This window comes from Anomaloglossus baeobatrachus, chromosome 5, assembly GCF_048569485.1.
Source record: "Anomaloglossus baeobatrachus isolate aAnoBae1 chromosome 5, aAnoBae1.hap1, whole genome shotgun sequence".
NCBI classification, from domain to species: Eukaryota; Metazoa; Chordata; class Amphibia; order Anura; family Aromobatidae; genus Anomaloglossus; species Anomaloglossus baeobatrachus.
In genome coordinates, this window is record NC_134357.1 from 117,381,120 (window position 1) to 117,396,452 (window position 15,333).

At 54.9% G+C, this 15,333-nt stretch overlaps 1 protein-coding gene across 2 annotated transcripts in view; it reads right to left on the reverse strand.

Annotated features, from left to right (window-relative positions):
- CCAR1 (cell division cycle and apoptosis regulator 1) overlaps positions 1 to 15,333 on the reverse strand; it is a 189,314-nt gene that overhangs the window by 111,322 nt on the left and 62,659 nt on the right. The window lies entirely within an intron of this gene.

The following is a 15,333-nucleotide window of genomic DNA, read 5'->3' on the forward strand; positions in this document are numbered from 1 at the left end:
GGAGTTGTCCGACTGAATTCGGATCTGCTTTCTTTCCAGCCACTGCTGGAAGGCTAGTAGGGCAAGATACACTGCTCTGATTACCAGAACATTGATCTGAAGGGTGGACTCCTGCTGAGTCCACGTACCCTGAGCCCTGTGGTGGAGAAAAACCGCTCCCCACCCTGACAGACTCGCGTCTGTCGTGACCACCGCCCAAGACGGTGGTAGGAAGGATCTTCCCTGTGATAATGAGGTGGGAAGAAGCCACCATTGCAGAGAGTCCTTGCCGTCTGTGAAAGGGATACTTTCCTGTTCAGGGATGTTGACTTCCCGTCCCATTGGCGGAGAATGTCCCATTGAAGTGGACGCAGATGAAACTGCGCAAACGGAACCGCCTCCATTGCCGCCACCATCTTCCCGAGGAAGTGCATGAGGCGTCTTAAGGAGTGCGACTGACCTTGAAGGAGAGTCTGCACCCCAGTCTGTAGTGACCTCTGCTTGTCCAGCGGAAGCTTCACTACCGCTGAGAGGGTATGAAACTCCATGCCAAGATACGTTAGTGATTGGGTCGTGACAGGTTTGACTTTGAGAAGTTGATGATCCACCCGAACGTCTGGAGAGTCTCCAGCGCAACATTCAGGCTGAGTTGGCATGCCTCTTGAGAGGGTGCCTTGACAAGTAGATCGTCCAAGTAAGGGATCACAGAGTGTCCCTGTGAGTGCAAGACTGCTACCACTGCCGTCATGACCTTGGCGAACACCCATGGGGCTGTCGCCAGCCCGAATGGCAGAGCTACGAACTGAAGATGGTCGTTTCCTATCACGAAACGTAGAAAAACAATGGTGCTGTGTAGCAATCGGCACGTGGAGACAAGCATCTTTGATGTCTATTGATGCTAGGAAATTTCCTTGAGACATTGAGGCAATGACGGAGCGGAGGGTATCATCCGGAACCGCCTGGCCTCCACGTGCTTGTTGAGCAGTTTTAGGTCCAGAACGGAACGGAAAGAGCCATCCTTTTTTGGCACCACAACCAGATTGGAGGAAAGCCGTGTCTTGTTCCTGAAGAGGAACCGGGATTACCACTCCTTCTGCCTGCAGAAGAGCATCTGCTCGGTGGGGAGGTGGGGACGTTCTGAAGAATCGAGTCGGAGGACGAGAACAGAACTCTGTCCTGTGCACGTGGGCACACTGTACCTCACCCACCGGTCTGTGACCTGTGGCAGCTAAATGTCGCCAAAGGCGAGCGAGTCTGCCATCAACCGCGGATGCGGAGAGATGAGAGAGCTGAGAGTCATGAGGAGACCGTCTTGGTAGCGGTTCCTCCGGCTGCCTTCCTTGGGCGTCATTGAGCCCGGCCGGCAGCTGAGCCCCTCTGAGGCTTTTCAGCCCTTTTGGACGAGGACAATTGGGACCTGCCCGAGCCTGGGAAGGACCGAAACCTCGACTGTCCTTCCAGGACAGCATTAATAGGGTAAGTCGCAATGCAGACATTGCGAGGTTACGGACGCCCCTGCGGCACAGATGTACATGTGCTCAAGACCAGCTGCGCAAGAACAGCTGAAAAGCTTAGGGTGCCCATACGGCTGTGAATGCCGGAGCAACCGACACGCCGATAGCCTCATAGACAGATTTCAACCAGAGTCCATCTGTCTGTCAATGGCATCTGTAAGTGAAGTCCCATCTCCACTGCAACTATGCTCTAGCCGCAAGCCTGGAGATTGGAGAATCCACCTTTGGACCCTGGGTCCAACGCTTGACCACGTCAGGGGGAAAGTGATAACGTGTATCCTTAATACGTTTGGAGAAAACGCTTATCTGGGAAGCGTGGTGTTCCTGGACTGCTTCTCTGAAGTCAGCGTGGCCAGAACAATACTCAATATACGTTTGAGCTACTGAAATGGGACTTCTCCTGCTGTGAAGCTGACTCCTCCGCTGGGGGAGCTGAGGGAGAAAGATCCAACACTCCATTGATGGACGCTATAGGATCATTCCTTATGGCGTCACCATCCGGTGTATCCGGATTGAGAGCGGTGTCAGGATCAAAGTCCTGATGAGCTACGTCTGCCTCATCATACAGAGAGCCTCCTGGGACCCCCCCGGAGCACCGATTTTATTCCCAATGAGGGTGGCCAGGGAGCAATGATCCAGATTGCCTATGGCCTGTCCGGACTGCAAGTCTCTATCCCATTGCAAATCCATCCCTGTCCTTGGACAGGGTTGACAGGTGGTTCCTTTGGCCACGTCTAGTAGAGACCCCGGCTGACCAAGTGCTACAGGGGAGCATTGCACACAATGGGGTTCAGTGCCGTGGAACAGTATCACATGCAGTAAAAACAGCATCGAAAGCCTGTGTTGCTTATATGCTGCTGCCGACTTATAGAGCCAAGAATGGCGACCGTACAGTGCAATGTATATCATACAAGCATAAAGTACAAATGCACACTGCAGCACATGCAATACAAGCAGCATAGAAAGCCTGCTTTTCTGCTGCTGTAGACTAGCCATCTAGGGGAATATAGCCCAGAATAGCGACCATACAGTGCAATGTATAGCATACAAGCATAAGTACAAATGAACACTGCAACACCTGCAATACAAGCAGCATAGAAAAAAACCTGTGCCTCAGCACCCTTGCTTTTCTGCTGCTGTAGTCTAGCCATTCTATGGCGAATATAGCCAAGACTAGCGACCGTACAGTGCAGTGTATAGCATACAAGCATAAATACACATGAACACTTCAGTACGTGCAATACAAGCAGCATAGAAAGCCTGTGCCTTAGCACCAATGCTTTCCTGCTGCTGATGTGTCGCCATCTAAGAGGGCATATAGCCAAAAATAGCGACCTATGCAGTGTAAGCATAAAATACAAATGGACAAACTGCGGTATTTAGTGTCAGCACTTCAGGTGCCGCTTACCGCCCGCCTATAAGCGGGTGTGTGGTCGCCCTAGTCCTGTGCCTGTTTGCCCAGAGTCCGTTCTCTCAGCTCGGACTGCAGGAATGGCTGCCGGCGTCCTTCTCCAGCTCGTGTGAGTAGGGGCGGGCCGTGGGCGTGCCCCAAGTCAGAGCGGGAAACCGGCGTCCCACAGTGTCCAGTGAGAGGGCTGGAGCATGTAAATAAGGCTCCAGCCCTCGGCGCTGCTGATTGTACAGCGTCTCTCCCCTACCCTGATTGACAGGGTGGGGGCGGGAACGAAGCGGAGCTAGGCCGCAAAAGCCGGGGACTGGATTTATAAGCGCCGCCGCCGTAAAAGCGCGGTCGGCGCTAAGTCCCCGGCGCACTACAAGTCCCAGCCGCGCCGCCGCTCCCGGAGCGTCCGGCGCGGTAGTTCCCCATAAATAAAGTCACTCAGCTAGGCTGCAGTGACTGTAACCCTTTACTGTCCCCGGCGCACTAGCACACCCAGCAAGTCTGGAGTGTGCTGTGCCTGTGTGTACGGGGACACAGAGTACCTGAATGGTGCAGGGCCATGTCCCTGAACGGCACTCCCGCTCCACATCCAGCAGGTTCAATGGGTCTGTGGATGGAGCCCGGCCTCAGGGCTTTGGGGCCGGTAAGATCCCACTTCCTCAGAGCCCCTCAGGGGGATGGGGAAGGAAAACAGCATGTGGGCTCCAGTCGCCGTACCAGCAATAGGTACCTCAACCTTACAAACCACCAGTGGGGTGAGAAGGGAGCATGCTGGGGGCCCCATATGGGCCCTCTTTTCTTCCATCCGATATAGTCAGCAGCTACTGCTGACTAAACAGTGGAGCTATGCGTGGATGTCTGACCTCCTTCGCACAAAGCCGAAAACTGGTGAGCCAGTGATCCCACTGGGGGTGTATAGCCAGAAGGGGAGGGGCCTTACACTTTTTAGTGTAATGCTTTGTGTGGCCTCCGGAGGCAGTAGCTATACACCCAATCGTCTGGGTCTCCCAATGGAGCGACGAAGAAAAACAGAAACCGAGAAGTAGGCGAAACCTAACTTCACAAATGGGCGACAGCCGTCCGAAGGATGCGTCTGCCCAAGCTCGCATCTGCCGAAGCATGAGCATGCACTTGGTAGTGCTTCGAAAGAGAGTGCAGACTAGACCAAGTGGCAGCCTGACAGACCTGCTGAGCCGTAGCCCAAGAGGCACCGACGGCTCTGGTCGAGTGCGCCTTAATCCCCGGCGGGGGAGGCATCTGAGAACATTGGTAGGCATCGGATATGGCCGACCTATTCAATGAGCTAGGGTCGGTTTAGAAGCCGAGAGACCCTTGCGCTGACGTGTGGTCAGCACACAAGAGAGGTGCACCGCCTAAGAAACAGCGGTGCGTGACACAGAGATCCGGAGCGTCCGCACCAAATCTAAAGCATGCAACGCTTTCTCAAAGCGATGCATAGGGGCCGAACAAAGGGAAGACAATGAAATGTCCTGGTTAAGGTGGAAAGGAGACACCACCTTAGGGAGAAGGCCCGGAGTTAGACTGAGAACCACCTTGTCTTGGTGAAAAAACCAAAAAGGGTGACTCCGAAGAGAGCACAGTCAAATAAGAGACTCTCCTGAGAGAAATTATGGCCACCAGAAAGACCACTTTCTGTGAAAGACTAAACAACGAAACCTCCCTAAGAGGCTCAAAGGGGGGTTTCTGTAAGGCCATGAGGACCAGAGTAAGGTCTCAGGGATCCAGAGACCGCCGGTAAGGCGGAATGATGTGAGATGCGCCCTGCATGAAGGTGCGCACCTGGGCCAGTCGGGCGATATGCCGCTGGAACAATGCTGACAGAGCCGAGACCTGTCCCTTGAGGGAATGAGGGACAGACCTAGCTGCAGGCCGGACTGTAGAAAGGACAGGATGGTCGGCAAGGAAAAAACGGCCAAGGAGCATGGCCGGAAGAACGACACCAGGACAGGAAAATTCTCCAAGTCCTGAGGTAAATCCTGGCCGAGGAAGACTTCCGAGCCTGAGTCATAATGAAGATGACCTCGGAAGGAATGCCTGAAGCCGTAAGGATTCAGGGCTCAAGAGCCACGCCGTCAATCTGAGAGCCGCAGAATTGTTGTGGAAAACGGACCCTCTGAGAGAACGTCTGGCCGGTCCGGGAGATGCCACAGCACCTCTACGAACAGACGGAGCAGGTCTGGGAACCAAGCTCGCCTGGGCCTGGGGCGATGAGTACGACCCGACGGCCCTCCATTTTGATCTTGCGCAGGACTCTGGGCAAGAGAGCTAGAGGGGGAAACACGTAGGCCAGACGGAACTGGGACCAATCTGGAACCAGCGCGTCCGCTGCCAAGGCCTGAGGATCGTGGGAGCGAGCCACGTAAACCGGGACCTTGTTGTTGTGCCGGGATGACATTAGATCCACTTCCGGAGTGCCCTGCCTGCTAAATTGACCGGAACACTGCCGGATGCAGGGCTCACCCGCCGCTGTCCACGGTTTGACGGCTGAGATAATCTGCCTCCCAGTTTTCTGCGCCTGGGATGTGGACTGCGGATATGGTGGACTAGGAGTCCTCCGTCCACTGAAGGATATGTTGAACTTCCAACATTGCTAGGCGGCTGCGAGTCCAAGGACTACAGCCCTGATTTCTAGCACATTGATCGAGAGGGCTGATTCGGACGGAGTCCAAGTGCCCTGTGCTCGGTGGTGGAGAAACTGCTCCCCAGCCGGATAGACTGGCATCCGTGGTGAGAATCACCCAGGACGGGGCCAGAAAGGAGCGTCCCTGGTACAGAGAGAGGGGCCGAAGCCACCACTTAGAGAGCTCCTGGTCTGTGGCGACAGAGCCACCAGTCTGTGCAAGGAAGAAGTCCCTTGCCCCAACAGCGGAAAATGTCCAGCTGCAAGGGACGCAGATGGAACTGGCAAGGGGAACCGCTTCTATTGACGCCACCATCTGACCCAGCACCTGCATGAGGTGCCTGATGGAATGACGGCGGAGCCTCAGCAGAGAGCGGACCGCCAGATGAAGAGACTGCTGTTTGACTAAGGGCAGCTTCACAAGTGCCAGCAGAGTCTCGAATTGCATCCCCAGGTACGTAAGTTCCTGGGTCGGGGTCAGAGTGGACTTGGAAGCGTGGCGAGAGTGAGCGAGACACTGCGCTGAGAGGGAGCGAGACACTGCGCTGAGAGGGAGCGAGACACTGCGCTGAGAGGGAGCGAGACACTGCGCTGAGAGGGAGCGAGACACTGCGCTGAGAGGGAGCGAGACACTGCGCTGAGAGGGAGCGAGACACTGCGCTGAGAGGGAGCGAGACACTGCGCTGAGAGGGAGCGAGACACTGCGCTGAGAGGGAGCGAGACACTGCGCTGAGAGGGAGCGAGACACTGCGCTGAGAGGGAGCGAGACACTGCGCTGAGAGGGAGCGAGACACTGCGCTGAGAGGGAGCGAGACACTGCGCTGAGAGGGAGCGAGACACTGCGCTGAGAGGGAGCGAGACACTGCGCTGAGAGGGAGCGAGACACTGCGCTGAGAGGGAGCGAGACACTGCGCTGAGAGGGAGCGAGACACTGCGCTGAGAGGGAGCGAGACACTGCGCTGAGAGTGAGCGAGACACTGCGCTGAGAGTGAGCGAGACACTGCGCTGAGAGTGAGCGAGACACTGCGCTGAGAGTGAGCGAGACACTGCGCTGAGAGTGAGCGAGACACTGCGCTGAGAGTGAGCGAGACACTGCGCTGAGAGTGAGCGAGACACTGCGCTGAGAGTGAGCGAGACACTGCGCTGAGAGTGAGCGAGACACTGCGCTGAGAGTGAGCGAGACACTGCGCTGAGAGTGAGCGAGACACTGCGCTGAGAGTGAGCGAGACACTGCGCTGAGAGTGAGCGAGACACTGCGCTGAGAGTGAGCGAGACACTGCGCTGAGAGTGAGCGAGACACTGCGCTGAGAGTGAGCGAGACACTGCGCTGAGAGTGAGCGAGACACTGCGCTGAGAGTGAGCGAGACACTCCGCTGAGAGTGAGCGAGACACTCCGCTGAGAGTGAGCGAGACACTCCGCTGAGAGTGAGCGAGACACTCCGCTGAGAGTGAGCGAGACACTCCGCTGAGAGTGAGCGAGACACTCCGCTGAGAGTGAGCGAGACACTGCGCTGAGAGTGAGCGAGACACTGCGCTGAGAGTGAGCGAGACACTCCGCTGAGAGTGAGCGAGACACTCCGCTGAGAGTGAGCGAGACACTCCGCTGAGAGTGAGCGAGACACTCCGCTGAGAGTGAGCGAGACACTCCGCTGAGAGTGAGCGAGACACTCCGCTGAGAGTGAGCGAGACACTCCGCTGAGAGTGAGCGAGACACTCCGCTGAGAGTGAGCGAGACACTCCGCTGAGAGTGAGCGAGACACTCCGCTGAGAGTGAGCGAGACACTCCGCTGAGAGTGAGCGAGACACTCCGCTGAGAGTGAGCGAGACACTCCGCTGAGAGTGAGCGAGACACTCCGCTGAGAGTGAGCGAGACACTCCGCTGAGAGTGAGCGAGACACTCCGCTGAGAGTGAGCGAGACACTCCGCTGAGAGTGAGCGAGACACTCCGCTGAGAGTGAGCGAGACACTCCGCTGAGAGTGAGCGAGACACTCCGCTGAGAGTGAGCGAGACACTCCGCTGAGAGTGAGCGCTGACAGTCTGCACTGGATGAAGCCCTGACTAGAAGGGCGTCCAGGTAAGGAATCACTACCAACCCCTGGAGGAGCAGAACCGCAACTGGTGAATACACGAGGGGCCGTGGCTAACCCAAGGGGAGAGCCACGATTGGAAATGTTCCTCTCCGATTACAAAACGTAGCCAACGCTGGTGGGAAACTGCGAATGGCACAAGCAGAGAGACATCTCTGATGTCGATGGATGCTAAGAAATCTCCTTGGGTCATTGACTGATCGCAGAGATTTCTGCAAAATTGCCGCACCTGAACATGCTTGTTGAGATGAGATCCAGGTCGGAAAGCACCGTCCTTTTCGGGGACTAGGAAGAGATTTGAGTAGAAATCTCAGAACCGTTCCCAGTCGGGAACTGGTACAATTACTCCATTGGCCTGCAAGAATGCCACGGCCTGTGAGAAGGCGGCGGCCTTGGAGCAGGGGGGAGTTGTCAGAAAAAAATCTGTTTAGTAGCCGTGGGAGAGGGAAACCCACACCCACTGATCGAAGACGTGTCGCAACCACACGTCGCCCAAGAGGGAGAGCCTGCCACCGACCAAGTACGTTATTGGCGCGGCCAGATAATCAAGAGGAGGCTGCCCTGGTGGTAGCAGCTCCTGCCGACTTAGGACACGGCTTCCTGCGCCAGTTGGTTTACGGACCTTGGCTGAGTTAGTGGACGAGGCCGAGGGCTTAGAGGACGACCAGTTAGAGGAAACGAAGGGAACGAAACCTCGACTGGTTCCTGCCCTGGAAGGTTTCCTGGGTTGTGGCATGGAAGTACTCTTCCTGCCAAAAGCTTCCTTAATAATTTCATCCAGTTGTTCACCGAATAGACTGGTCCCAGCAAAAGGGAGTCCAGCAAGGAACTTCTTAAGAAGCCTCTGCCTTCCACTCTCGAAGCCACAGGAACCTGCGGATAGCGAGGGAAGTAGCCGAGGCCACTGCAGTGCGGTGACAGTCTCCAGCTATAGGATGAAAAGACTGAAGCCTGGAAGTTAAGGCAACCAATTCGGGCATAAAGGCCCTGGTGAGGGAATGCATCTCCTCCCGAGAAGCAGAGATGGCTTTGAGAGCCCGCACTGCTGCAAAAGATGGGGAGAATGAGGCCCCTGCCGCCTATATATACATTTGGCCAGAAGGACAACCTGGCGGACAGTGGGATCCTCAGAGAGGAGCCGTCAGCCACTGATACAACTGTCCGGGCTGAAAGTCTAGACCCCGGAGGGTCCACCCTTGGTGAATGAGCCCACTCCTTGACCACCATTGGTGGAAAGGGGAAACAGTCATCAGAACCACGCTCTGGGAAGCGTCTGTCAGGACAGGCTCTGGGCTTGGTCACAGTGACCTGAATGCTGGAGTGGATAAGGAACACACTCCTTGTACTCCTAGGCAAGGTATACTGATGCTTGTCTGCCAAAGAGGGGCGCTCCCCTTAAACAGGCGGATTGAGGTCCAGTACAAATATAATGGACGCAATCAAATCATTAGCATCTGCGTCACTTTCGGACAGATCAACAGGGTACATGGAGAGCGTCCGAGCCCCCAGTAAGTCAGAAGTACGCTTAAAGCGTTTGTCAGGACAGGCCCTGGGTTTAGTCACAGTGGCCTGCTCTCTTAGGTGAGATAAACTGGTGTTTTTCTACCCGAGAAGCCTGTTCTTCTGACACTGGAGGGTTAAGGTCCAGAACGGAGTTAATGGACGCTATCAAAACGCTAACATCTGCATCACCATCGGTATCAATGGGGTACATAGACGAAGCGTCTGAGCCCACAATAAGGGCATCCTCCTCGCCTTGTGACTCGGCCCGTGAGGCAGAGCCGTGGGACGAGGAAGGAGAGGAGTCCCTGCGTCTCCGTTTAGGAGGACGGGGTCTGGGATTAGGTGAAACAGACTCTGTGAGCTCTGCAGAGCGAGCTGGAGCAGCAGAGGCACCCTGAGAAGGGGGCTGATGCATGCTTAGCAGCGTCCGAGACAACTGTCCAATGGAGTCTGCAAAGGACTGGGAAATAGCATTGGAAAAAGATGCTACCCAAGCCGGGGGTGCAGCCTGGGGAGACTCCAGGCTGAGGCACCACCACATTAGAACAGGCATTACAGTGTGGGTCTGCAATACGAGCTTGCATGCAGAGTATGTAGAGCCTTGGAGCCTTGCTCCTAGTGTGAGACATGCTGCTGAGGAGGAGGTTCTATAATAAAGAATTAACTCCTTCAGAATGCCCTGAAAGTGTATAAAAGTGCACAACCAGAGGTTGTGACTTATCAGACCGCAATTAAGTGTGCCCTCCGGATACCAAGCCTGGACCCCCAGCCAGATATTCACTCCTTCTGCAGAGCAGCCAGCGCCGACCAGCGTACTAAGAACGCTGAGAAAATGGCGCCAGAGTGAGGGAGAGGCGGGGGTTAACCCAGGAGCGGGAATCGGAGGGCAAAGGAGATGTACAGGGGAGGGAATCATCTCCTCAGATAGGAGTGTCCTCCCCTGTGCAGAGCGGCCGGCGGGCGACGCTGCAGTGTCCCCCTGCATGACTGACATGCAGGGGAACGAAACGAAACTAGGCCGCGGCTGAAGCCGGGGCCTAGAGTTATGCATGCGGCCGACAATCAGGCATCATCGGCGCGGTTCTCAGTAAAAACCGTGGAACCGGCCGGAAACACAGTAAAAAGCAGCATTATTAAAGTACATCACTGTCCCCCCCAATAAAAGTGCCCCACATTGCAGAAGGACCCTCTGAATAACGTCTCTATACTTAGCTTTGAGACACAGGGCCCAGTCCCTGGGTGGGGTGGGGGTTCAGTGCTCCGTCCAGCAGGGTCCTGCAAAAGGGCTGCGGATGGAGGCCGGTCTCCTGCAAGGCAGTGAGAACCGTGTTGGCTCTAACTTCAAGCCAGAGCCCCTAAGGGATGGTGAAGGAGCGTGGCATGAAGGGCTCCTGCCCTGAAGTCAACCTTAACAGCACCGCCGCCAGGGGGGTGAGAAGGGACATGCCGGGAGTCCAGTGGACCCGCTTTTCTTCCAAATCTTTAGAAAAAATGAAAAATCAAAAGAGGATGCATGTGTGTGTGTGACCTCCTGAACACAAAGCATGAAACTGGGTTGGATTTGTCATCCGGGGAGTGTATATGCTCGGAGGGAGGAGCTACACTTTTAGTGTAGTACTTTGTGTGTCCTCCGGAGGCAGTAGCTATACACCCATGGTTTGGGTCTCCCATAAGGAACGATAAAGAAAGAGACGTTCCTGTCGAGGGAAGTCGACCTCCTGTCCCATTTGCGGAGGATGTCCCATTGGAGTGGGCGCAGATAGAATTGCGCGAAGGGCACTGCCTCCATCTTCCTCAGGAAGTGCATGAGGCGCCTCAAGGGGTGTGACTGACCCCGAAGAAGAGATTGCACCCCTGCCTGCAGAGAAAGCTGTTTGTCCAGCGGTAGCTTGACTACCGCTGACTGTGTATGAAACTCCATCCCGAGGTAAGTCAGTGATTGGGTCGGTGTCAACTTGGATTTTGGGAAGTTGATGATCCACCCGAACTGCTGGAGAGTCGCCAGAGCGACGGTAAGGCTGTGTTGACACGTCACCCGAGAAGGTGCCCTGACTAGGAGATCGTCTAAGTAGGGAATCACCGAGTGGCCCTGAGAGTGTAGGACCGCCACAACGGATGCCATGACTTTGGTGAAAACCCGTGGGGCTGTCGCCAGGCCGAAAGGCAATGCCACGAACTGAAGGTGTTCGTCCCCGATGGCGAAACGCAAGAAGCGTTGATGTTCGGGTGCGATCGGCACATGGAGATAAGCATCCTTGATGTCGATCGATGCTAGGAAGTCTCCTTGTGACATCGATGCGATGACCGAGCGGAGAGATTCCATCCGAAACCATCTGGTGCTCACATGTCTGTTGAGTAGTTTGAGGTCCAGAACGGGACGGAATGATCCGTCCTTCTTTGGCACCACGAACAAGTTGGAGTAAAAGCCGCGACCATGTTCCTGAGGGGGAACGGGAATCACAACTCCTTCTGTCTTCAGAGCGTCCACTGCCTGAAAAAGCGCGTCGGCCCGAGCGGGGGGCGGAGAGGTTCTGAAGAAACGAGTCGGAGGACGAGAGCTGAACTCTATCCTGTAACCGTGAGACAGAATGTCTCTCACCCATCGGTCTTGAACATGTGGCCACCAGGCGTCGCAAAAGCGGGAGAGCCTGCCACCGACCGAGGATGCGGTTCGGGGATGCCGAGAGTCATGAGGAGGCCGCCTTGGAGGCAGTGCCTACGGCGGCTTTTTGGGGGCGTGACTTAGACCGCCACGCATAGGAGTTCCTCTGGCCTTTCTCCGGCCTGTTGGACGAAGAGGATTGGGACTTGGCGGAGGGACGAAAGGACCGAAACCTCGATTGTATTTTCCGTTGCTGAGGTCTCTTCGGTTTGGACTGGGGTAAGGAGGAGTCCTTTCCCTTGGATTCCTTAATAATCTCATCCAATCGTTCGCCAAACAATCGGTCGCCAGAAAACGGCAGACCGGTTAAGAACCTCTTGGAAGCAGAGTCGGCCTTCCATTCGCGCAGCCACATGGCCCTGCGGACTGCCACAGAATTAGCGGATGCCACCGCTGTACGGCTAGCAGTCTAGGACTGCGTTCATGGCGTAGGAAGAATATGCAGACGCCTGAGAAATCAAAGACGCAACCTGCGGAGCAGAAGTACGTGTGACCGCATTAATCTCAGCCAGACAAGCTGAGATAGCTTGGAGTACCCACACGGCTGCAAAAGCCGGGGCAAAAGACGCGCCCGTGGCTTCATAGATGGATTTCACCAGGAGCTCTGCCTGTCAGTGGCATCTTTTAGCGATGAGCCATCTGCAACCGATACCACAGATCTAGCCGCCAATCTAGAGACTGGAGGATCCACCTTGGGACATTGAGCCCAACCCTTAACTACGTCAGAGGGGAAGGGGTAACGTGTGTCAGTAAGACGCTTAGTAAAGCGCTTGTCCGGAACCGCTCTGGGCTTCTGGACAGCATCTCTGAAGTTAGAGTGATCGAAAAACGCACTCCGTGTATGTTTGGGGAACCGAAACTGGTGTTTCTCCTGCTGAGAAGCCGACTCCTCTATAGGTGGAGGCGGGGGAGATAGATCTAACACCTGGTTGATGGACGAGATAAGATCATTTACTAAGGCGTCCCCTTCAGGTGTATCGAGATTGAGGGCAACGTCAGGGTCAGAGCCCTGAGCTGCGCCGTCCGCCTCGTCCTCCAGAGAGTCCTCAAGCTGGGAACCCGAGCAGCGTGAAGAAGTCGGGGAAGATTCCCAGCGAGCCCGCTTAGCCGGTCTGGGACTGTGGTCCGTGCAGGAGTCCTCCACGTGAGACATAGGGCCCACCCCGGGAGCGCACTGTGACGCGGACCGAGAGGGACCTGGAGGAGACGATCCAACAGGGCCCGGGGCCTGTGTAAGGACCGGTCTGGACTGCAAGGCTTCTAGCAGCTTGGCAGACCATTTGTCCATAGACTGAGCCATGGATTGTGAAAGTGACTCAGAGTTTCTCAGCAAAAACTGCAAACTCTGTCCCTGCCGCCTGGACAGGGGGAGCAGGGGTGTCTACCTGAGCCGAGGGGCCCACTAGTGACCGAGGCTCCGGCTGAGCAAGAGAAACAGGGGTCGAGCATTGCTCACAGTGAGGGTAGGTGGAACCCGCAGGTAACATAGCCGCACAAGAGGTACAGGTTGCAAAAAAACCCTGTGCCTTAGCGCCCTTGCTCCTTGTGGACGACATGCTGTTGTCTCCTAGGAGAGTGATCACTGAGGGTATATGGGAAAGGGTATACAGCCCGGCCGAACAGAAATATATATATAGAATACGTATCTATTCCGGCACCCTAGGGGGACCAGCACCGGGTGACCGGTGTGGCTTACCGACCGCTAAAAAGCGGAGTGTGTGTCCTCCAGATTCCCTGCCTTAGGTCTCCCAGAGCTGCAGAGCTCTTCCCTGATAATCCTCCACCGGCAGAATGGCAGAAAAATGGCTGCCGGAGCTCTCAGGGGAGGAGTGGAGCCGTGGGCGGCGCTAGGAAAGTGCGGGAATCTGGGGTCCCCACAGTGATCAGTGAGGGGGAGGAAACATACAGGATGCTCCGCCTCTCACATCCGACGTCAGGTCGGCAGTCCCGCCCTTACCCCTGACAGGCAGGCCCGGGGGTGGGAGTTTTGCTACTAGGCCGCGATGAAGCCGGGGACTAAATTTAAGACCGCGGCCGACAAGCAGGCGCGGTCGGCGCGGAAGTCCGCCGGTCTTCACAAATCAGCAGCTGCTGCAGCGTCCGGGAAAAAGGCGCTCCATGCACAGTCCCCATGGGGACACAGAGTACCTTATAGATGCAGGGCCCGGTCCCTGAGGATGAATAGACTCCTGTCCGGCAGATTCCCACAGGGGCTGCGGAGGGAGCACGGTCCCAGTAAATGGATGACCGGTCAGGATCCCACTTCTCCCAGAGCCGCTAAGGGATGGTGAAGGAAACGGCATGAGGCTCCTGCCTTTGTACCCGCAATGGGTACCTCAACCTTAACAGCACCGCCGACGTAGTGGGGTGAGAAGGGGACATGCCGGGGGCCCCGTGGGGGCCCTCTTTTCTTCCAACCGATATAAATAAAATGAGAATGCATGAGTGGATGTGTGCCTCCTTCCACACAAAGCATAAAACTGAGGAGCCCGTGATGCACGGGAGGGTGTATAGGCAGAGGGGAGGGGTTACACTTTTAAAGTGTAATACTTTGTGTGGCCTCCGGAGGCAGAAGCTATACACCCAATTGTCTGGGTCTCCCAATGGAGCGACAAAGAAATCAGAGTTTGAATTGATACGCAAATGAAACTGAAGTATTTGTAGATCTGTAGCCTCTGTCACTCCAGCTCTATTCCCCACCCAGCACTGCCCTCTCCTGCTTGACTGACAACCTCTATGCTGTGTGACTTCAGGCAAAGGAGAGTCAGTCAAGCAGGAGGCGGCAGTGCTGAGCGGGGAATAGAGCCGAGTGACAGAGGCTTCAGATCTACAAACCTTCAGCCTCATTTAGATATCAATTCAAACTCTGATTTCTCAGTAATGAAGGAACGGACTGGCCATGTAATGGTATTGCTGGACTTGCCTTTGAAAAAGCTACATGCACATATAAAAAGGTGGGGGGAGAATGCTGCTGACAAATTTCCTTTAAGGACAGATGGCTATGGGGTTACAAGGAAAGCCTCTATTCTTTGTTAAATATCTAAAAAGTTGCATTTGCTATTGACTGTGGCAACTAAGTAGGTAAATTTGTATTACAGCAGGAAGTTAGTTAAAGCAGTCACCCACTGGGTACGGGATCCATTCGTGCCTGTTAGTTGCACATGCCTGCTGATCAGATCACCAAACATGTGTGGGGAATAATTGAAGGTCGCCCCTTGAGCCCGCAATAAAGGGTCAGACACGGCCAAGTACGTATATATTCGTCCTTGGTGGTGAAGAGGTTAATATAGCTTTATATTTTTATTTTTCAGTTTTCTAATTGATTGTCTTGTATACCTATATTGATGCTGTTACACCAAGAATTTCCCCTTTTGTTTCCTATATTGTTTTTTTTTTATTTTTAGCAGTTTGGGTGGTGCTCAATGTAACATACTACGTAGTAAGGCAAGGCCAACCTAATGCATGCTGAAAAATATTTTAGCTTTGCAAAAAGGATTATTTACATTTTTGAGGACAGTATTAAATGGAACCTGTCACCAGTTTT